The sequence below is a fragment of the Schistocerca nitens genome, chromosome 2, assembly GCF_023898315.1.
Source record: "Schistocerca nitens isolate TAMUIC-IGC-003100 chromosome 2, iqSchNite1.1, whole genome shotgun sequence".
Classification (NCBI taxonomy): Eukaryota; Metazoa; Arthropoda; class Insecta; order Orthoptera; family Acrididae; genus Schistocerca; species Schistocerca nitens.
In genome coordinates this window covers 873316395-873341033 of record NC_064615.1, presented here as the reverse complement: position 1 = coordinate 873341033, position 24639 = coordinate 873316395, and the positions used below count along the sequence as shown (strand labels likewise).

Genomic DNA, 24639 nt, shown 5'->3' with positions numbered 1-24639 from the left:
TATAATTCATTCTCAAAAGAGGCGGCTTACAAAACAATTGTTCAACTGTTTCTTGATTTTATCAGATAGGATTAATGGAAGACAAACAGAGAGAATATACAATGAAGGACTGCGCGTTTCGTCACGGAATCTTTTAGTAGGCGTTAGCGATCAAGATATGTGGTAGTAGACGCTACATGTGAACCGCTGACAATTACGGAGATATTTGTTACTGAAATTCCAAGGGAGTATTTTCCAGGAAGACCCGGGAAACAAATTACGTCCTCCTACATTCTTCTCGTGAAATTACCACAACGAGAAAATGGGGAGATTTGCCGACATACCCACGCGCCATTCGCGAATGAAACAGGGAAGGCAGGAGATGAAAGTGGTACCAGAAGTACTCTCTGGCACGCACTGCAAGGAGATTATATATGTAGAGTGTAAAAATATCGCGATTCTTGCTTATTAGACTTATTTAATGTCGATCTGTTGTGAAAGTGCACAATACACGACTCGGCCAGTTTTAACCAAATGGTAAAGCCAGCTTTAACCATTGTGCCTAATCAATGCGCCGTTGATGGAACATTTAATTGAAATAATGTTATTGTGGTCATCAGTCTGAAGACTGGTTCGATGCATGCTAGCCTGTGTTGTCCGAGCTTTTTCATCCTACTCATCTCCGATAATCTTCATGCTATTGAATCTGCTTTACTGTAGTCATCAAACCACGGTCTCCCTCCGCAGTTTTATCCCCCCCCCCCCCCCCGTCCTAATCTCACGCACAAGCATACACTTCCCTTAATTTCCGAACTAACTATTCCTTGATTACTCCGGATTAATGCTATCCCCTCCTTTAGCCAACTTGTGGCACTAATTTCTTTTCTCCTAGAATCAATTCAGTACTTTTTCATTAATCTTCCTAACTATACATCTAAGCTTTATTACTCTGCTGTTGCAGTGATTTCAAAAGCATATCCTCTTGAATGAGCTGTATCGTTCACGTATCACTTCTATAAACTCCAGAAAAGGCCTCCTAACACTTAAATTTATACCAGATGTTAAAAAATGTCTCTTTTCCTTAGAATTGCCGATCTGCGTGTTATACACTAAGGTGAAAAACGTCATGGGATACCTCATAATGTCGTGTCGGACCTCCTTTCCCCTCCGTAGTTCAGCAACATGATGTGGCATGGGCTCAACAAGTCGTTGGAAGCCCCGTACAGAAATAATGAGCCATGCGTTTCTATAGCCGCCCATAATTGCGAAAGTGTTGCCGGTGCAAAATGTTGCCCACGAACTGACCTCTCGATTATGTCCCATGTCGATCGATCTTGGTCGCCAAATCATTAGCTCAAATTGTCCAGAATGTTCTTCAAAGTAATCGCAAACAATTGTGACCCAGTGACATAGCGCTTCACTGCTTGGGAACATGAACTCCATAAATGGCTGCAAACAGCCTTCATGTAACCGAACATAATCATTTCCTATCAATGATCGGTTCATTTGGACCAGAGGGTCTGTTCTGTTCTTTGTAAACACATCCCATATCATTATGGAGCCACCAGCAGCTTGCACAGTGCGTTGTTGACAATTTGGGTTCAGGCCTTCGTGGGGTCTGCGTCACACTCAAACACTACCATTAGTTCTTGCCAACTGAAATCGGGACTCATCTGACAAGGCCGCGGTTTTCCAGTCGCCTAGTATTCAGCCGATATGGTCGCCATCCCAGAAGAGGCGCTGAAGGCGATGTGCTGTTAGCAAAGGCATTCGCATTCGCAGTCTGCTGCCACAGTCCATTAACGCCAAATTTCGCTGCATTGTCCTATGGGTTATGTTCGTCGTACGCCCCACTTTGATTTCTGCAGTTATGTCGCGCAATGTTGCTTGTCTGTGAGCACTCACTGCTCTCGGTTGTTACATGAAGGCTGTCGACAACTGCATTGTCCGTGGTGAGAGGTAATGCTCAGCACATTCTTGACATTGTAGATCTCGGAATATGGATTTCCGAGATGATTTCCAAAACTGAATGTCCCATGTGTCCTGCTCCAACTACCATTCCGCGTTCAAAGTCTATTAATTCCCATCGTGTTGCCATAATCATATCGGACACAAGAATCATGTGACAGCTTCACCAATGCACTGCCCTTATATACGTTGGCACGCGATATTACCTCCCTCTGTAAACGTGCATATCGTTATCCCATGACTTTAGTCACCTCAGTGTAACTTTGTCGGTCCTGATAGTCTAAAGGTAAAGCACGGAAATTTTCAGTCTGCCTTGTCTAGCCTTCTCCTCTCATCACTATGAACGATACGTGGATTCCACGGAAATCAGTAGGTCCACTTTCCTCGATAGATTAGGGACATTCAAATCGCCGAAATCGTAACTAATTAAATGACTCGCACCAGGACATCGACCCACGCAGTTATTATTATTATTATTTCTTTCTTGTCTCAGACGTTATATCTGGTTAAAAATGGAACGTGACGCGGACCTTGATCAAGCGTGGCTTCCTTTTAACTGTACGGTATATGTTACATTGCATTTAGGAACTTTCGGGTAATTGAACAAGTGTCAATAATTACAGATTTCTGTAGTTGTATATATAAGTTTGGATGTAGCTGTATTGCATTGATGTACTGGTGGATATTGTGTGGTATGACTCCTGTAGTTGATAGTATAATTGGTATAATGTCAACTTTATCCTGATGCCACATATCCTTGACTTCCTCAGCCAGTTGCATGTATTTTTCAATTTTTTCTCCTGTTTTCTTTTGTATATTTGTTGTATTGGGTATGGATATTTCGATTAGTTGTGTTAATTTCTTCTTTTTATTGGTGAGTATGATGTCAGGTTTGTTATGTGGTGTTGTTTTATCTGTTATAATGGTTCTGTTCCAGTATAATTTGTATTCATCGTTCTCCAGTACATTTTGTGGTGCATACTTGTATGTGGGAACATGTTGTTTTATAAGTTTATGTTGCAAGGCAAGCTGTTGATGTATTATTTTTGCTACATTGTCATGTCTTCTGGGGTATTCTGTATTTGCTGGTATTGTACATCCACTTGTGATGTGATCTACTGTTTCTATTCGTTGTTTGCAAAGTCTGCATTTATCTGTTGTGGTATTGGGATCTTTAATAATATGCTTGCTGTAATATCTGGTGTTTATTGTTTGATCCTGTATTGCAATCATGAATCCTTCCGTCTCACTGTATATATTGCCTTTTCTTAGCCATGTGTTGGATGCGTCTTGATCGATGTGTGGCTGTGTTAGATGATACGGGTGCTTGCCATGTAGTGTTTTCTTTTTCCAATTTACTTTCTTCGTATCTGTTGATGTTATGTGATCTGAAGGGTTATTATTATTATTATTATTATTATTATTATATCCTCTCTACTTCGGCTATTATAATTTATTTTTCTGTCCACATAGAAAAACTCGTCGACTATTTTTCGTGTCTCGTTTCCTAATCTAATTTCCTCACCATCGCCTGATTTAATTTGACTACACTCATTTACCCTTGTGTATTACGTTCGGTGATATTTATCTTATAGACTCTTTTCAACCATTGGGTACAACTTATCTTCCAGGCCCTATGCCGCCTGTGACAGAATTACAATGTCTTCGGCTTAAACTTTTTATTTCTTCTCCCTGAACTTTAACTGCCTCTTCAAATTTCTCCTTGATTTCCTTTCCTGCTTGCTTAGTGAACATATTGAATAACATCGGGCATTGGCTACAGCCCTGTCTCACTCCCTTCTGAATTACATTTTTCCTTTCGTATTCTTCGACTCCTATAACTGCAGTCCGGCTTCTTACATTGCACAAGACCTTTCGCTCTCTGCCTTTTATCACCACTATTTTCAGAATTTCAAAGAGTTTATTCCAGTCAACATTGTCAAAAGCTGAAAACAGTTTGTGGTTTCCGTCGCCGGTCACAAGTACTCTTATTCATGCTGCTCTCCACGAAAAACGAGAAATTCATTCGTGTACTAATTCGTGATTGATGGTCTGTATTTCACCGGAGAAAGAGAATTGGACTCATGCCCCCAAGCGTCGCAAGGGCTGACTGCTCTGCACACAGACGTTTTCCTGTACGGGCTCTTTGGCGATTGCTAAACGAGAGTTGCGTGGGGCGCCAGCGTGGCCAAGGTCTGGAGACCATTAACGCGATGCTTGCGCACAATGGTGGAAAGTCAACCGAGGCGTGGACTTCCCTTCATCTGCAAGTGGCCTCTGATCGCGACCCACACCAATAAACAGCGTGTACAGTCGCTGACTACGATTTGTCTGAGCTACGGTGCCAGAGAAAAAGAGCTGCACAGTGATGCAGATCATGGGCTGCACGTTGTTTTTTTTCCTATGTCGTCCTTGTACATTCTTTCTCCCAGATATGGCACACATAGCAACCGTCTACGACGATATTCTGCGAATTATTATAAGGGACGTGGCGCTATTGGACCGTTCTTGCCCTGACATTCATGGTGTCCGAGATGTCTTCGTATGTCACTCAAAATTCTAAAATTAAGGAACCAGTTATTTTACCAGTAACGCCCCCCTCCACCCGTCCACCTCGATTTTTTAACGAATCGAAGTCCATGTAGAAAACAGCTTGTAACACATCTGATTACTTTACAAACAAATTAATGTGCTTAATATTCGAATTTAAGCATTTAAAACTCTTTATGACTGGAGACGCGAAACCCCAATTGTGTCGGTTTTATTACTATGAAATTATTTCCGTTTTAAGAAAAGCTAATTTTTCATGAATCTCAATGTGTATGTCGTCCTATTTCGTGAACTGTGTATCAGGTAAATTCAGTGGTATATGTGGATACTGTCTGCAAGGTGTGTTGCGAATATAGTTAGTAATGAAGAAGTGAGAAATTTACTCATTCCCGATACTGAAGCTTTATTATGAAAATTTAGTAAGCGATGAATTTTTTTCTTTAATTATTTTGCGGACGTTTCATCGAGAAAAAATTTCGAAAAGGTTTGAAATGACGTGTAAGGTTTGTTGAAAGTCCGTAAGTACTCTCATTCTCAAATAATGGCTGAAATAGTCTGCGTAATTTCCGCGCCATGAGTTCCACTGGCTCAAGATATATACTGTATATAGTTTCTAACTTTAATACTTGACTTATTATGTTAATCTTTAACATAAGATTATACCTCTTAACGTGTAGATTATGATATGTTACATTCGGCCAGGAACTATAAGAGATAAATCTTCCTGGCAGATTAAAACTGTGTGCCGGACCGAGACTCGATCTCGGCACCTTTGCCTTTTGCGGTCAAGTGCTCTACCAACTGAGCTACCCAAGCACGACTCAAGACCCGTCCCCACCCCTCCACTTCCGCCAGTACCTCGCCTCCTACCTTCCAAACTTCACAGAAGGCCTCCTGCGAAACTTTCAGAACCAGCACTCCTGGAAGAAAGGAGTTCTGCAAGTTTCGCAGGAGAGGTTCTGTGGAGTTTAGAAGGGAGGAGACGAGGTACTGGCGGAAGTGGAGGGGTGGGGACGGGTCTTGAGTCGTGCTTGGGTAGCTCAGTTGGTAGAGCACTTGACCGCAAAAGGCAAAGGTGCCGAGATCGAGTCTCGGTCTGGCACACAGTTTTAATCTGCCAGGAAGTCCATGGAAGCCGTTGGATAGACAATCTTCAGATGCGATCAGTTGACCGTTTTAGCCGTTTAGTAATATACGAGGGGCGTTGAATAAGTAATTCAATACAGGTTTTACTGAAAGCAGGTTGCTGTTATTCAGGATTCCAATACACCATATTATTTTCCACTCTCCTGGCTACAAAGCCCTATTTTCAACAAAATATCCGATCATTGGAGACGGCCTTACGCCACCTTACTGGGACCGCCTGTCTGCCCGCATGGTACGTCTCTAGTGGTCGACGGCGCAGCCAACGTCGTACTGCATCAATAACGTCATCATCATCGTCGACGTGCTGCTTCATTGGACCAAACAGATGGACGACGGAAGGTGCGAGATCCGGGGTTATAAGATGTATGAGGAAGAACAGTCTATTGAAGATTTGTGAGCTCCTCTCGGGTTCGCGTAGTTGTGTGAGGCCTTGTGTTGTTCAGTTCAGCAGCGAGGTGTTTGATTGTGAGCCGTCGATCAATTGGAATGAGAGTATCTGCACCCCCTCGGGTTCGCGTAGTTGTGTGAGGCCTTGTGTTGTTCAGTTCAGCAGCGAGGTGTTTGATTGTGAGCCGTCGATCAATTGGAATGAGAGTATCTGCACGTTCCAACATTGCAGGACTCACAACTGTGCGAGGCCGGCCGGCACGCAGGAGATCGGACAGGTTTATGCGACCTTGTGGCAGTAGTGAGACACTCCTTGTCCAACGACTCACGGTGCTTTTGTCCACTGCTAGGCCTCCGTAGACATTCTCCAAGCGCCTGTGAATATCTACGATGATCTGGTTTTCTGCCAAAAAGAAACTCGATGACAGCTCTCTGCGTGGAACGCACCTCCGTTAAAAACGCTACTTTGAAGGCTACGTATAGCGCCGACACATATCGGAACTTCGTGAAACCATAGGGGCTAGCGAAGAAAAACGTGTGTTGCATTACTTATTGAATGCCTCTCGTAAATTGGAATCCTTGCTTTGATGCTGACAAAAAGCACTGTTGTCAGTATTGTTTTGTTTCAGTATAGCATATTTTAGTTTTGAAGCCATGACTGATATGAGGGAAAACGTTTACACTGTTGAAGAGCGATTGGTGGCGTGTGTGTGACAGAGATAATGAGTAGGTTTGTAAATAGCGTTGGCATGACGCCACCTGGTAGAACAACCCTGTTTAATTCGGAGGAGTGAAAATCTCATTCTGGAAATATCCCCCAGGCTGTGGCTAAGCCATGTCTCCGCAATATCCTTTCATTCAGGAGTGCTACTCATAGTTCTGCAAGGTTCGCAGGAGAGCTTCTGTAAAGTTTAGAAGGTAGGAGACGAGGTACTGCCAGAAGCAGAGCTGTGAGGATGGGGCGTGAGTCGTGCTTGGGTAGCTCAGTTGGTAGAGCACTTGCCCGCGAAAGGCAAAGGTCCCGTGTTCGAGTCTCTGCCCGGCACACAGTTTTAATCTGCCAGGAAGTTTCATATCAGCGCACACTCCGCTGCAGAGTGAAAATCTCATTCTGGAAACATCCCCCGGGCTGTGGCTAAGCCATGTCTCCGCAATATCCTTTCTTTCAGGAGTGCTAGTTCTGCAAGTTTCGCAGAAGAGCTTCTGTTAAGTTTGGAAGCTAGGAGACGAGGTACTGGCAGAAGTAAAGCTGTGAGGACGGGGCGTGAGTCGTGCTTGGGTAGCTCAGTTGGTAGAGCACTTGCCCGCGAAAGGCAAAGGTCCCGAGTTCGAGTCTCGGCGCGGTACACAGTTTTAATCTGCCAGGAAGTTTCAGTTAGTAAAGTGTTTACTGTTTCAAAAGTCATCACTGTAACTATCAGTACATTTATCCCATTGTGGGACAAGAGCGTCAATGCCTTCGTGGAAAAATGTTTGCGGTGGCTACGGAACAATGATTGTGCCCAGGCATGCACCTCTTCTTCCGAAGAAAATCAACGGCTGCGAATGTCTTTCTTCAGGATCCAAAAATATAGAAATCACATGGTCAGAGAATGCCACAATTAACGCACAACGATACGTGTTCACTTAGTAAAAATTGGAGCGCACCATCAATTCCAAACGCCCAGGACTGTTGACGGTCGGCATCAGTGAGTTGCAGAATGATGCTTCAAACACTCCCGACCTTTCCCCTTACGATTTCGATATTTTTGGAGCGCGAAAGGAAAACTCGCATCCAAGTTGGTTCCATAGGCAACCAAACATTTTTCCACGAAGGCATCGACCGCCTTCTCTTACAATGAGATAAATGTATCAACAGTTATGGCGATTACTTTTGAAATAATAAACCATTTACTTACTTTTTTCCAACTCCCTCGTTTTCAGCTGACTGTCCCGTAAGATCGTGTCCACGAGAAAAAGTTATACAGTTGTAATTATCACCTCAAAAAATCAATTTATGTAATTATTTTCATGCATGGAACGGTACCTGTCTGCAGTCTTGATACATACTGAAATTTCCGCGCCAAACTGCCGGAACACGACGTTATAGTAACCAAAATAAACCGGCGCAGCCCATTCATTGCGGAAATCCCCGTTGAGTATTTGCAGAGGAACAACACTGCAACAATCTATGATGATGATGAGTTAGAAGTTCGCGGCGACATTGTACCATCATATGACACAGTGATTAAGTGGCGCAAATGCTTTCAACTATGATCGGGCAAGTCTGAATGACTAAGAACGAAATAGCTGACCATTTCTCCATGAAGAACTGGAAATCACATTCAAGGCGATAGTAAAGAAAGTGAAAAGCAGTCGTAGATCAATTTTCAATATCCTGTACGACATTTTGAACATAAAAAAGGTCGCTGCTCTCTGGGTACCGCAACTGCTCACACTCATTCAAGAAACCTGCTGAGTCGAGGCAGGAGCGGGAAAGTTGTAGGTGTGCCAGGCCAATACAGATGACTTCCTTAGCCGATTAATCAACCTAACTTCGAAAAAAATAAGCGGAGCAAGTATTGAAAACATGTGGATTCATCACCAGCGAAAAAGGTGAAGATCTAACAACGCGCACAGTTATTCTGAGTGGTTTTTTTTAATGCGTTGTAAGTTCGCGAGGGGCAAACCGTCGTCAAGACCAATCGTCATGGGATCTGCCCATGGGTGTGTTTTTGCTACAAGATAACGCCCCAACCCATTCTGCGCAGGGCAGTCAAACATGGTGCTTCTTTAAGTAATCACATTTTACAACCCCGCCTCCTTAGCTCTGATTTCGTGATAAAGCATTCAATGACTTCTTCCTCTTTCCTCGAATGGAGAAACAATTGCCTAAGAGGTATTTCGTAGACTATTGTTGTTATGGTCTTCAGTCTTGAGACTGGTTTGATGCAGCTCTCCATGCTACTCTATCCTGTGCAAGCTTCTTCATCTCCCAGTACCTACTGCATCCTACATCCTTCAGAGTCTGCTTAGTGTATTCATCTCTTGGTCTCCCTCTATGATTTTTACCCTCCACGCTGCCCTTCAATGCTAAATTTGTGATCCCTTGATGCCTCAGATCATGTCCTACCAACCGGTCCCTTCTTGTTAAGTTGTGCCACCAACTCCTCTTCTCCCCAATTCTATTCAATACCTCCTCATTAGTTATGTGATCTACCCACCTAATCTTCAGCATTCTTCTGTAGCACCACATTTCAAAATCTTCTTTTCTCTTCTTGTCCAAACTATTTATCGTCCATGTTTCACTTCCATATATGGCTACTCTCCATACAAATACTTTCAGAAACGACTTCCTGACACTTAAATCTATACTCCATGTTAACAAATTTCTCTTCTTCAGAAACGCTTTCCTTGCCATTGCCAGTCTACATTTTATAGCCCGCATCTCGTGGTCGTGCGGTAGCGTTCTCGCTTCCCACGCCCGGGTTCCCGGGTTCGATTCCCGGCGGGGTCAGGGATTTTCTCTGCCTCGTGATGGCTGGGTGTTGTATGCTGTCCTTTGGTTAGTTAGGTTTAAGTAGTTCTAAGTTCTAGGGGACTGATGACCATAGATGTTAAGTCCCATAGTGCTCAGAGCCATTTGAACCATTTGAACATTTTATATCTTCTCTACTTCGACCATCATCGGTTATTTTACTCCCCAAATAGCAAAACTCCGTTACTACTTTAAGTGTCTCATTTCCTAATCTAATTCCCTCAGCATCACCCGACTTAATTCGACTACATTCCATTATCCTCGTTTTGCTTTTGTTGATGTTCATCTCATATCCTCCTTCCAAGACACTGTGCATTCCGTTCAACTGCTCTTCCAAGTCCTTTGCTGTCTCTGACAGAATTACAATGCCATGGGCGAACCTCAAAGTTTTTATTTCTTCTCCATGGATTTTCGTACACTACTATGAGGTTATTTTTGAGGTGGAAGGTTCCTAGCCGGCCGCGGTGGTCTCGCGGTTCTAGGCGCGCAGTCCGGAACCGTGCGACTGCTACGGTCGCAGGTTCGAATCCTGTCTCGGGCATGGATGTGTGTGATGTCCTTAGGTTAGTTAGGTTTAATTAGTTCTAAGTTCTAGGGGACTGATGACCACAGCAGTTGAGCCCCATAGTGCTCAGAGCCATTTGAACCATTTTTTTTTTTAAGGTTCCTAAACAGCCAAAGTCACGAGCTTCATGACCCAGGTCTCCTCAGGTGGTCCATAGTTAGGAATAAATGTGTCGCAGGTGAAGATATAGGGGAGGACTAACAGCATCATCACATTGAACCCCCGTTTAAACTTTGAGTGCATGTAACGGACGCGCTTCGCTCGCTACCCGTAAAGCTCGCCATACACTTAACTGCATGTTTCGTAAGTACACAAGATCAAGTGTGATATCGCAAGCGTAATTGAGTGCTGGAATAAATTTGTACAAATATCATGACTGTACGAGCAGCTTGAGGCTCAATCGGATTTCGATTACACATTTTTGTGCAAGCTTTTAAGCGTATACATGCTTGAGTGTGTTTGCCAAGAATAAGAAGAATTGTGCAAGGAGTTGTCGGTGATTTGATTTGAATTTTATTTGGTCCTGTAACATCACATTCTGTGCAAAGAACAGTCAAGAACACAGTATTGTATGAAGATAGAAGAAAAAACATCACTACAGTGAGATAGCTTACGAAGCGTGATGCTTACACAAGCATGCTTGAGCAGTGTGAAGGCGCGAGGAATTGTGCTTGTCAGGCATCCAGTTAGTGTGACGTCATCTTTAGTGGCAGCGTGCGAACCATCACACAGTACAGTCTTCGGGTTACTGTCGGAAGATACCTAGATTAGATTATCGGTGTATGCCAGTGTCCACGGAACCCACGACTATTGACATGCGATTTATTTATTTTTGTCATTTCTTCAGTTTTTATTGTATTATTTCAGATATTTGTAATGGCAAATCTGAATAGTTTTTCTGGAAGTCGAAGTGGCATATTAGAACAATGATTGAACGATGAATTATGCAGTTGTGAAGAAGAAATTCGCAAAAATTCAACGCGTGTGTACAATCATCTTCCGACTACAAATTTAGAAAATGAGTTTTCAGACAATGACGAAGAGCTTGTGATACAGAGTGATCATGATTTAAATTCCGAATTGTCTTACAATAAAGAGATTCGTCAAGATGAAGTGAGTGAAAAATTTTAACGGAAGAAACAGATTCTCAGGGGGTAAAATACCACCTGCAAGAAACATCTCTGTCGGAAACCATATTATCAGAGTTCCTTCCGCCACATTTTCAATCAAGACGTATCGAGCAGTGTGATTCTAATGAAGCATTCGCGATCATTGATGCGATTATCAACAGCAAAATACTATTCTGGACGAACAAAAAACTAGCAGAGTGCAGATATAGGAACAAATCTACACCCACAAACATACGCTTTTCATATTTGGTGCATTGTGCTGCCACCTACTGCCATGTACTCCATATCAGCGATCTCAGTAGTCATTAGGCATCGTGAGAGAACAGAATGGGGCGCTTCGCGGAACTCACGGAGTTCGAACGCGGTCAGGTGACTGGGTGTCACTTGTGTCATACGTCTGTACGCGAGATTTCGACAGTCCTAAACATCCCCAAGTCACTCTTTCCGGTGTGGTAGTGAAGTGGAAACGTGAAGGGACACACGTACAGCACAAAAGCGTATAGACCTACTTCGGCTGTTGACTGACAGAGACCGCCGACAGTTGAAGAGCCAGACATCTATCCAGACTATCACATAGGAATTACAATCTGCATTAGGATCCACGGCAAGTACTACGACAGGCGGAAGGTGAGAAAACTTGGATTTCATGGTCGAGCGGCTGCTCATAAGGCACACATCACGCCGGTAAATGTCAAACGACGCCTCGCTTGGTGTAAGGAGCGTAAACATTGGACGATTGAACAGTGGGAAAACGTTGTGTGGAGTGACGAATTACGATACACAATATGGCGATCCGACGGCAGGGTGTGGGCATGGCGAATGCCCGGTGAACGTCATCTGCCAGCATGTATAGTGCCAACAGTAAAATTTGGAGGCAGTGGTGCTATGGTGTGGTCGTGTCTTTCGTGGAGGGAGCTTGCAGCCCTTGTTGTTTTGCGTGGCACTATCACAGCACAGGTCTACATTGATGTTTTAAGGACCTTCTTGCTTCCCACTGTTGAAGACCAATTCGGGGATTGCGATTGCATCTTTCTACACCATCGAGCACCCGTTCATAATGCACGGCCTGTGGCGGAGTTGTTACACGACAATAACATCCCTGTAGTGGACTGGCCTGCACAGAGTCCTGACCTGAATCCTATAGAACACCTTTGGGATGTTTTGGAATGCCGACTTCGTGTCAGACCTCATCGACAGACATCGATACCTTTCATCAGTGCAGCACTCCATGAAGAATGGGCTGCCATTCCCCAAGAAACCTTCCAGAACCTCATTGAACGTATGCGTGCGAGAGTGGAAGCTGTCATCAAAGCTAAGAGTGGGCCAACATCATACTGAATTCCAGCATTACCGATGGATGGCGCCACGAACGTGTAAGTCAGTTTCAGCCAGGTGTCCGGATACTTTTGATCACTTAGTATAAGCGCACTAAATGCTAGTGTCATAAAACAGAGTCATGAAAGGACGGAGAAGTTGACAGGGCTTGCAAAGCTTTTGTGTGAATTGTATATAAAAGAGCACCTTAAAATGATCGAAACATCCTTAAAGTGGAGAGAAATAAGAGAAACAGATACTCATCCTGTCCGCGAAATAAAAGAGCGAAGACTACACACTTGTGCGCTAAGTGCAAGCTGCCTATTTGCATGACTTGTTTTAAACCACTGAGCAATTCGTGCAAGCAAGTTAGCTCACATTGAGCATTGTCAAATTTTTTATAGATAGGGATTTTGAATTTTTTACGCTTTTAAGATGACTAAGAAAAAAAGTTTAGTTTTCGGGTCTTAATATTTAAATCATGACTAAATATTTGTGACAAACATATATCGCACCCCGGAAAGAATAGGTGATACAACTCAAAAATTCTATACTTGACAAAACTCTACTTAAAGAATTAATTCTATAATACTTACACTGAAACAGTGTAAGTATTATAGTTTTGAAGTAAGTAAGTATTGTCGGCAGTAAATATGTTTTTCGTGCATGTTGGAGGACTTTAGACGTATTCTTCAAACTAAAAACTTCCGTTTTTCTACTTTTTCCTGTCGGAGTGCGATATGGGTACTACAGTTTGTTTTTTATCCTTATTCAGGTAGTACTTTCTACATATATTTTTTCGATGGCATGTTTCTAATTTAGACTAATTTGTGGAAGTGTAAATTAGAATTAAAAATGAAAGTTCCTTGCTTTGATTTTGATAAATACTACGTTTTATCTTTAAATTCAAGGTTCAATAAAAATTTTAAAAATTGAACATTTTTATTTCAATTAGCAGTTTATTACTGTTCATGACAACAGACAGACGCTGCAGCCGTAGTGGCTCGTAATAGCCATGGAGGCGAACGACACCTCAGTGAATGAGTCACTTCCAGCTCGTCTCAGCTGGTGCACACGGCTGTTGCTCTACAAGCAGGTGGCCATTATAGAATGTGACTCGACAGGGTAGGTCGTTCATTTCGACTCGCAAACAGCGCTGAGCAGCCTCTAGTCCTAAGCGCACGAGCCTGGAGTGCTTATTCGGAGAACTGTGGACGCGAGCAACTGGTGGGGCGGAAAGGCAGACAAAGCGTGAAGGGGGGAACCAGCCGGTGCACTTTGTGCTCAGTGCAGACCAGGGAGGCGGTGGGCGACTGCAATCGGAGCGCCGCGGCGTGCCGGCCGGGGAGCGGTAGGCACCGCTTTGTGGCGGGCAGTTGAACTGGCGACCGGCGCTGGACTTTGCCCTCGCCCGTCCGCCCTGCTCTCCCCCCCCCCTCCCCCCTCCTCCTTTAAGTGACGATATCCGAGGCTTGCAGCGTTAAAACGCGGCCGGCTCGCGGCCTTCCTATGCTCTCTGACAGTAGCGCCGCGGAAACTGCGCGCTTCGCACTTCGGACCTTACATTCCGTAAGTACTTCCTCTTGACTAAGCGCACTTACAGCGATCTAGCGGTCACGGAGGTGTCTGTAGCCCCCTAGTGTTCCACAACAGTACCATACACGCTTCGGGAAGACATTAACTAAAATCGAAGCTCATTTAGAATACGATTTCTTCCAATGTAATTTTCATGTTCTATCGTAACAATAGTGTAAACACGCACGGGAGAAAGACTATTGTAATACACAAGGGTCTAGCTAATTCGGCCATTTCTGCACATATGGGTGCCGGATCAGCGGATCGCTTTACGAGCATTGCATCGCTAGTGTGTATTTTTGATTGTTGTATAATGCACTGCGGGAAGACGCCCGCAGCTTCAGCACAAGCAGTAAGAGGTATCTTCATGTTCTCTCCTCCTGTGTTCTCTTCTTCAACACTTTCGTCACAACTTTTCCTGTTCGCTATTAATTATGTGTCCGTCTGTTAAAGTTTCCTCACAAATAGTTGCTCGTCAAAGACTGTACTCAGCATCAATGGCTTTCCGCGAGGAATGTCCGTTCATATGGTCTCTAATTTCGAGTTCCTGCTTGATGTCTGGCATAACATGTTTCCTTTCAAAAGCCATGACACTGAACCGTAAAGAAAGCCACAATTTCAAACATATATAGCGTTGTTTAACATCGATAACTGACAACATTGTTGCATACGAGAATTCATTATTGTATGCGTAAAGAAAGCCACAATTTCAAACATATATAGCGTTGTTTAACATAGTAATTACCTGACAACATTGTTGCATACGAGAATTCATTATTGTATGCGTAATTTCTGCTTCAGTGACTGGAGGCTGGATGTGGGCCGGATAACTGAGAGGCCGGACTACTGACGGCCGGATCAGTGAGAGTTTGCTAGAGAAGTAAAAACGTTCAGCAATCACGGTGCACAAACGATCCGCTGTAGAAATATTTGCGATTGTGTCGTTACGAGGTGCATCTGACTGCAGTATCAGTGTCGTCCTAGGACGACACATGTATTTGAAACGTCAACATTCCAATGAAACTCCATCTAATTGGACTCAAATTTCATATATGGCCCATGATCGGGGAATGTTGTACATGCGTAATGGATCACCGGCACATGTTGCTGCAACTAACGCGACAATATTAGTCCAAGATCTATAGGAGGAGCAGAGCCTGTACCTTGACGTGCAAGATCACGTGACCTAAATGCTCTGGACTTTACTGGCTAGGGGTCGTCTCAGAAGTGAAGTTTACAGCACTGTCGCTGATACGCTTGAAAAACTAGAGCAGTGAACTGTACAGTCTTCTTAAGACTGGGTATTTTAAAGAATTCGTAGCTCACTGCAGAGATGGGTGCAGTATTGCATCCAAAGGCGAGAACGATGCGTGCAGTACCTCTTAAAGGTACGAGTGTAACAAACGCCTAACGTTCTGAAATACAGTAGTATTGTACTTCTTGTTAAGGTAGGCCATGGGTGATGAGATTTTAATCTAAAATTTCATATTTCAAATAAATTTGTACAAACCAATTATCTCCGAAACTGCACGTGTTAGTGTCTTATACTTCCACCCGTATCAGTATTCAGTAAGTGTTTAAGTCCTGGTACCTCTATAATATTTCAGGTATGACGTCGAATACTGCGTACCTCCCATCCATCCTCTGATTTAGTCAGCTAGAAGGCGTATAGGGTCACAGAAACTCATTCGTACGTGTCCGTAATAAGTGTCCACAGCATAGCTAAGCAGCCTGTGTTGTTTGATCGCCACGTGTAAGACTTGGGTTCGATCCCTGCCGGTGCCATGGATTCTTCCTTGATGGGAGCGTGTCAGCAGAGTCTACTTAACCTCAACGAAATCTGAGGAGCTTCGTTAAAGAGAGGTAGTGGCTCCAGTTTAAATCCGGCCGAGGGAGCGATAGATAATTACACTCCCATTCAGCGGAATTTTTTGCAGAAGATTGTGCACTAGCGCCCCAGAAAGAGTTAAAGATATTCGAAGTGCGACATTTGGTTACGAAGGCCTTGCACCTGGCAGTCAAATAGTCGATGTGACTGATATAATAGTCATGTTATCGATGAACGCAGCTATATGACGGTAGCTTCTTTGGATCCAAAATTAAAAAGCTGGTCGAATTTCAGGAGTTGTTGAGGCAGAGATAGTCATCACAATTAAGTAACAGTGCTCCATTGATAACAGAGCCTTACAAATAGGAGTCGGAGGTCAGGCTTTTAGCAACTTTGTAATCCATGGAATGATGGGTAGTAATGTATCCAACAAAGTATTTACTATGTTGTAAAAGACTTTTTTTGCGTTTTGCCACTAATGAGCGGCTGTGTGTGCCAGTGTTAGTTTACAGGTGAATGAGGAGATAACTGCTAGGTATGCGTACTTAAAAGTCGTACACATTATTCAGTGCACCTGAGGAAAAAGTTCTCATTCCGTCGTGAAGTAACCTCAGCAACGCTTGTAGAGCTGAAGCATTACTAGATCTATCTGATTTGTGGCACCATCGCAGAAATTTGAAATTTTCTCCCAAGATTTATCACCTGTATTTGCCGTAACAAGATTTGGAGACCCCCTTTCATACCAACTACGAGTTAAAAATGGTCAGTTTTTGTAATTTTGTAATATTTTATTTCGTCCTTTATAAGACAACTTCGACCAGTCATTTGTGCCTCGCGATAGAGGAATTTTCCTCGCCAGGCCAGTGGCTAAGACATTGTACTCGTATTGTGGGGGGCGCGATTCAAATATGTGATTCGCGTAGTTGCTCCAATGTCATTTTAGGTAGATGCGGCGATGGTTAGCTCAACAAGGTCACGGCCGATTCCCTTCGCTATCCTTGCCCTACTGAGCCAGTGCGCACATCTCTCACGGCCTGGGCGTCGCAGTACGTTAGACTAATTCTTCCTTGCTGATTTATTTTGTGTTTTCTGTACTTTACTATCAGCTTACCTTGACTAATTTTTCTTTCGTACGTCCCTCCATAGCGTTACTTTGTTCTGTGTTACTGCTTAATCTGTTATTTGAACAGGCGTGCTTTTGAAAATAATGACACCCCCCCCCCCTCTTTTGGATCTTTAAAATTACCATAGTACTTTTTTCCGCTGATAGTTTAAATATTGTTTTAGAAACGTAATTTGAGAAAAAGGTATTTCTTATAAGATACCTCTGCTTGATTAGTATTGAAGTCGATAACTGTTTGCAAGTTTTGATGACTGGGCATCCGTAGCATTAAGTTCACCACGTTAAATTAAGATTTACTAGAATTATTTTCACAGCGGGTAATGCTGCAATCATGACTATATTTCCGATTCTCTTTGTGGAATCGCCAGTGTTAACGTACGTATCTTCATGAAGGTATTTAAAAACTTACAATCCTGGCCCTGAGTCTGGCCTAGATGCCACAGCGACTGGGTAGGAAAACACCCAGTCTCCCCTGTGAAGTAGCTCACTTCTAAAACCATAACTCGTGTCCAGAAGAATCGTCGTTAGATAGCACGCGCAGTGAAAATGTTTCTCGAGCTTTTTATACTGCACCACTATACGAACGGACCGGCACTTGTCACAACGTACTCTCCGTCTGTCCGCAATGACCTTGTTGTCAATGACGTTATATTACCACTCTCTAACGATGCAGAGGAAATACACTAAAGGTAGTCCGTACTAGCTTAAGGGGCTCCGGAACGCCCTATACTTGCAATATTAAAATAACGCTTATAAATTACATCTTTCCTCACAAAGTATTTGAGGCAGGAAGTTGAACTTTTTACAGATTAGTTATTGGAATATGGGCTACAACTTAACACAGGGATTTTACAAAATTTTAGTTCAGTTATTAAAGATGATTATTTTTCAATTGTAATGAAAATTCACAACATTTTTTTGCAATTTTTTAGTTATATATTCAAAAATATACAGTTTTTTGGAAAAAGGCTGTGTTAAATTATGCAGAAGGTACTGTGTAACATTTACTGAAAGTTTGAAACAAATATGTTTGGAAGATCCTTAGAAAACATGTAATTAGTATGAGAAAATAAAAGTTTTGGGAATCGAGCGACAAAGATTGGATTAACTTTTTAGTGCATTCCAGGTCCATAGGATGGATTATCTTCATCCTCTGCAAACTCCTCCTCCAGCTTCCTCTTGTTCCTCCTCCTGTTTACTCTTGCTTGTATTTCTAGACTCTTTACAGCCCTGTCTGCAGCCCGAAGGCGTTCCTTGTCTAAAGCAAGCATCGCTCGTACCATGTTAGAACCTATCTTCATTCCCATATTTCTAAATACCTTGCACCTTACAATGTTGCCATCATTGAAAGTCGCAACAGCATCATACACACCAAAGTGAAGTGTTTCTATTCCAACAAATACAGTCTTGGGGATTCTCGACCATATAACACTATTTACACTTTCATTGGGGTTTTGAGTTTTTCCGTGAATACACTTTTTCAACAGTTCAGGTGCTGCTAAGTCTCTGAAAATAGGTTTTATCACCTCCATTATTGCATGAGGCAGACTATGCTTATGAGTGTACACTTCACCAGTTAGCAATCCTTTGTTATATTTACACCAACTGTCTTCTTCTTTGGGACACAAGCTATGTTGGGGATTTTCATCGTCTTTATTGTTTACAGTAATAACACATACCTTTGGCTTTCCAACATTTCTCCTTTTCTTAAAAGCCTTCAGAGGATTTCTAATAACTTTACTTTTACTCATTATTATACTTCAACAAAACAGAGACTCAAGAAACAGAATTAATTACGAATATTTTCGAGATAACGACAGAGTAAATAAACATGAAACAATCGACAATCACACCAGCGATATATATTGAACCATCACAGGTTAGCCACAACACATACTTTATCTCACATCACTAAAATGTACCTGATGAACAAGGACGTTAATAATAACACCATTTGACAGCAGTTTAACAGCGCCACAGTGGGTCACGCCCATGTAGAACACATTTCAAAATTTTTTTTAAAATAGTTGTAGTCTTCGGAATTGAATAAATTATATATCTATTAAAAGGTAATAGTCTGCAGATTCAGAAAACGCAAAAAAGTAAAAATTGAACTTTTCATGATTTTGAGCCTTTCCGGAGCCCCTTAATTCAAGTCTCAATCCTGCCATCCTCATTTGGCGTTCTGTCGTTTCACTGAATATGAAGGAATGATGGCGTTGTCCTAACAAGAATGCCGGCCGCGGTGGTCTCGCGGTTCTAGGCGCGCAGTCCGGAACTGTGCGACTGCTACGGTCGCAGGTTCGAATCCTGCCTCGGGCATGGATGTGTGTGATGTCCTTAGGTTAGTTAGGTTTGAGTAGTTCTAAGTTCTAGGGGACTGATGACCACAGCAGTTGAGTCCCATAGTGCTCGGAGCCATTTTCCTAACGAGAATGTGTAATAAAATATGCTCTTCTTAGGGCAGACAGGCAGCTTCACTAGACACACTTATATCCATTCTGCTTGGAGGTTGTTTATATGTTGTGCATGTTTACCCAAAAAACGTCCATGGTTAAAACATTCAAAATAGTCTTCTGCCCTATTGCTCACTATTACCTGCAAGAGAGTACCGGTAATTTTGCCTCATTTTTTTCTGTTTGCTCGGAGAATATCATATTATTCTTCCCTTACTGTCGTTATTAACTACCGTTAATGACCTCATCGAAGAAACTAAAACCTAAAAAAGTCGCCGGTCGGAGTGGCCGTGCGGTTCTAGGCGCTACAGTCTGGAGCCGAGCGACCGCTACGGTCGCAGGTTCGAATCCTGCCTCGGGCATGGATGTGTGTGGTGTCCTTAGGTTAGTTAGGTTTAAGTAGTTCTAAGTTGTAGGGGACTGATGACCACAGATGTTAAGTCCCATAGTTCTCAGAGCCATTTTAACCATTTCTGTAGATGTAGAGTTTTCCTGTCGAACGTCCAAAATTGGATGTATAGGGTGTCCCTCGTAAGAGTCGTCAGGTGCATTTTCTCGGTGTGTTGGCGGATATTTTGAGTTTAGTTTCAGCACTGTGTAGCCGGAGTCAGCCTCACTCTAGAACAGTCATTTCAACTAAAGAATTTAGTTTCAGTAGTCTGCGACAAACAACTAAGGTTTTCGTATGTACATATATAAGAAAAATGAATAAGATGCGAACAGAGAAAGCAAACATATGTGCTTTTATTAGATTTATGCAGTAAATCTGAATGTGCACCTTCCGTAGATGACAAAGAAAACACTCAACACCGTTAAAGGGCAATAAAATAAATTGAAAACCTAAATAGTGACTGGTTTCTGGAATTCTTACTTCGGTAATGAACATATGGTTACAGTCCATTAAACATAAAGATTATGTCCTATGTTTTTGGAAAGTCATGGGTTATTGGAAATCTATCAGGTTGATATCTTTTCGAAAAGCGCCACCTCCGCTTATTGTCGCTGTCGTATTCTAGAACGTCCATTTTTTCCTAGGCGCACAGTATTTTTATTGAGCATGAAATTCCACTATCTGATGCCGGAAGCTCTGTTAATTACCTAGTTAACGTTCCAATAATTCAAGCATTTTCGTTCAATTTATATAGAAGAAAAAAGGCTTCCGGAGACTTCAGACAAAACCGATATATTGTTGTGCTTCTACAATCTCACAATGGGTTTGCACAGTTCGTAAGAGGTGTCTACTGTTCTGCGCGGAATCCAAACCGCTTGCACATATTGGGTATTTTTTGTGGCGGCGACGACCTCCAGACGGCTAACGTGTGCGAAATCAGAGAACTGGCTGAGCTCCGAAAAACAGAACCTCCAGCACGATGATAGTGCTTAAAAAACAGTAAGCTAACTTTAATTACTGGTAGCTACCACAGGAAAATTCAGCGAACTTGTAACCAATTTAATGAAGTTACAAAATATAAGTAATTGGCTACGGGCATACCAGACGTTATCCAGCGAAATAGTGAATTTCGCTAGTGTATTGATATACATTTTGACACTGTTAAACGCAACAGTGGTGACTTACGTTTTTGTCCCCCATATACATGGATGAGTAAATGAAATAGAGATAGCTGCCATGACGTTGCCACTTACTGTACTTCCGCGCCTACAGACAGTGACAAACATCCCGAGAAATTCAGGTCAGAACTGCGGCGGGAAACCGATCGTGACGAACCAGAATCACCGTCATAGACCTTTGCTTGCTCATTCCCGTCCACAAGTTGGGCAGTTACTGAGAACGAAGAGGCTTTGTGTGCCACGTGAGACTAGAAACGTCTTTTATGGTCAGGCGGTTCGCTGTAGTGAGAGAGTGGAGGGTGTTCGGGTGTTACAGGTAATAAAAATATTGTACTGACCGGAGCTCGAACCATGACCTTTGATCCATATTCTCATGCTTTACCATCGAGCCGCAGCTAGGGATGCAATCTGGAGGAGACTCGAGGTGTTCACCGAATGCTTTAATAGTGCGGAAATGGGACCTATGATTGGGGTGACACGTACCTTCAGTTAGAAAGAATAAATCTAGAAACAGAACTACAAGATACCAGAATCATTTCAAAAGCCCTGTACTTTGCGCATGCGCGACAGTTAGGGTGGCGTGATCAAGTTGAAATTCATGTCAGTAGTGAGAGAGACTTTAAGCATGATTATAGTGTACGTGTTCGCGTGGCAGTGGCGTGAGTAATTCAGTTTTAAAATGGAAGCTGAAACCGAGCCAAGTCGGATTGCACGTAGTGACTAGCGCCCCTACACAAAAATCAAAGCCCTGCGTGGAAATTACCCAACAGAAATTTAAGACGCTTTGAGAGAGGTGTGTGGGAATAGTGTAGTGGATCGTAGCGTCGTATCACTGTGATCTGTGTGTTTCCGGGAAGGTCGGGTAAGCACTGAGGACAACCCAGGAAGTGTAAGGCCATGTGCTGCAACAGACTACACCTCTCACGTTCTTGTTAATGGCATTGAGAGAGAGGCTGGACGAAAAACTTGTGAGGAAATTGCATATGAGACGAGATTGACTGTCACTTCAGTTTACAGAATCATAACTGAAAATTTAAAGATGGGAGAAGTTGCTGACAGATGGGTTGCGCATGATTCTGAGTGAAAAGCAGAAAGCAAGTCGCAAAAGAATCGCCGAAGAACTGTTTCAACGTTGTCGAACAGTTTCTGAAATTGATTGTTGCACTTGATGAGACTTGGATACGAGATTTTGGGCTTGGATGAAGTCTCATCCGTCGCAGTGGAAAAGTTCAATCTCACCACTTCCGAAAAAATTCCGCCTCCAACAATCATTTCAAAACTATGAAACTGAAGATGGAGTCTAAACTACAAATAGAGTGCACCAGAGGACGTCTGTAACAGGCGCGTACTACAAGCTGTTTCTGCAAAATGTTTTGCGCCCGAAAATTCGTCAAAGAAAGCCTGACATGCATGCAGCTGTTTTCCTCATTATGCAAGAGAATGCAGGACGGCATATTACCCTACCAGTAAGAGAAACGCTCGACAAATATGGATGGGAAATATTTCACCGCCCAACATACAGGACTGGTTTGAACCCACCAGACTTTGATTTGTTTCCCAAATTGAAGGAACAACTCTGTGGGAAACGTTTTGACACAATTGAATCTACCAGTGAGGTGACCCGAGTAATCAGACAGCTCAACAACGAAGGTGCTCTATCCGGAATACAGAAGTTGTTAAAACCTTGGCCGGCCGGTGTGGCCGTGCGGTTCTAGGCGCTTCAATCTGGAACCGCGTGACCTCTACGGTCGCAGGTTCGAATCCTGCCTCGGGCATGGATGTGCGTGATGTACTTAGGTTAGTTAGGTTTAAGTAGTTCTAAGTTGTAGGGGACTGATGACCACAGATGTTAAGTCCCATAGTTCTCAGAGCCATTTTAACCATTTCTGTAGATGTAGAGTTTTCCTGTCGAACGTCCAAAATTGGATGTATAGGATGTCCCTCGTAAGAGTCGTCAGGTGCATTTTCTCGGTGTGTTGGCGGATATTTTGAGTTTAGTTTCAGCACTGTGTAGCCGGAGTCAGCCCAGCTCGCCAAATCTATCATGTGAAGCTCACTGTCGACAGGAAGCATCAGTCTTTTTTTCCGTTTACCTACAGAATTATTATTAAAGAGGAATTTTACGGTCCATGTGTTGAAGCGGTTCCAAATAAGCCTAATGCTTTATTAGTTCTATCGATAAGTATTAATAGGAACAGTAAAAGCCTACGAATAACAAGTAGTCCAGCGGAAACAGCACTGCCCTGGCCATGGCCCGCGCTATCTGCTACCGCCTGTGCGGCTGGTCCCGGCGGAGGTTCGAGTCCTCCCTCGGGCATGGGTGTGTGTGTTTGTCCTTAGCATAATTTAGGTTAAGTAGTGTGTAAGCTTAGGGACTGATGACCTGAGCAGTTAAGTCCCATAAGATTTCACACACATTTGAACATTTTTCCTGCTACCACCATGCTGCCAGTCGCTGCTGGAGTACTGGTTTTTCTTCGTGCCTCACGGTCCGTGTTAATACATATCGATAAAAAGTATTACTCGTCAGTCTGTGGCTCTGATCAGGCTTGATTAATAGCAGACACGTAGAACATCCAATGAAGAGCGGCGCCCTTTTCTTCACTGGTTCGGTTACAAAAACACATGAGCATGACGGAAATATTCAAGAAATGGCACTATCAGATGTTATTGTTAAAATTCCCAGAGCGTACTTCCCGACAAGACAATATATTACTTAGTCTCATAGTCTTCTTGCGAAATGGTGACGACGTGAAAATCGGAGTGTTGGAGCACATTCAGAAGCTTCCTGGATGCCTTCTCCCTACACACTACTCGGAAATGTAACAGGGAAAGGGAAAAGGATAGCGGTACTGGAGATTCCTCTACCAACACCGTTAAGATGGCTCGCGGAGTTTCGATGTCAACTGTGCGGCACAAATCGCCAGTTGTCAGTGATGTTCACGAAACGCGAATGACTTGCCTCGTTTGCTGTGGCAGGAATGGCTGGACATCGATGTTTCTTACGGCTGTAACCTTATCTAACCCATTGCAACAGCGATTGACAGCTGTGACTGACGATCGTCGAGGTATCTACACAGTGCAAACGAATTAAATGATCATTTTTTTGGAACCTCTTTTCTTCCATTGCGACGCAGAAATGTGAAATTTGGTTCACGGGTGCCTACAAAGTTCCTCTGTAATGATGCAATAGCAGGCACCCTGAAGACGTTCACCCTCGGGCTCAGCGACACTTCAAACAGCAAGGGGGCAACACATGTGGGGGAAAAAGAAAAAAAAAAACACGCGTGAGCTCAGAAGTTCGTGTGAGATGTTAGGTGGGTAAATTTCACAATTCTGCCCAACGCCATTGTGAACGAGTCACACGATGGGACGGTCATCACACCGCCTCCTACTCACATCTCATCCCCTCTGTCGACACCTTTGCGATGAATGTCACAACCGCAGTTCCCAGCATTGAAAACGCATTGTTTTCGTATGAGTGACCCGAGAAAAACGTTTCAGACACACCGCCGCTGAGAATCAAGACGAA

The 24639-nt window shown here is 43.2% G+C and overlaps 1 protein-coding gene across 3 annotated transcripts in view; it reads left to right on the top strand.

Annotated features, from left to right (window-relative positions):
* The window catches only part of LOC126237160 (long-chain-fatty-acid--CoA ligase 4), a 244608-nt gene that overhangs the window by 55990 nt on the left and 163979 nt on the right, over window positions 1-24639 (top strand). Inside the window, exon 1 of one of the 3 annotated variants that reach the window (XM_049947007.1) lies at window positions 14094-14125. The exons of the other annotated variants lie outside the window; for them this stretch is intronic. The gene's annotated coding sequence lies outside the window, so the exon portion shown is untranslated. Of the gene's footprint in view, window positions 1-14093; window positions 14126-24639 lie in introns of those variants that run through there. 3 annotated transcript variants of the gene reach the window in all.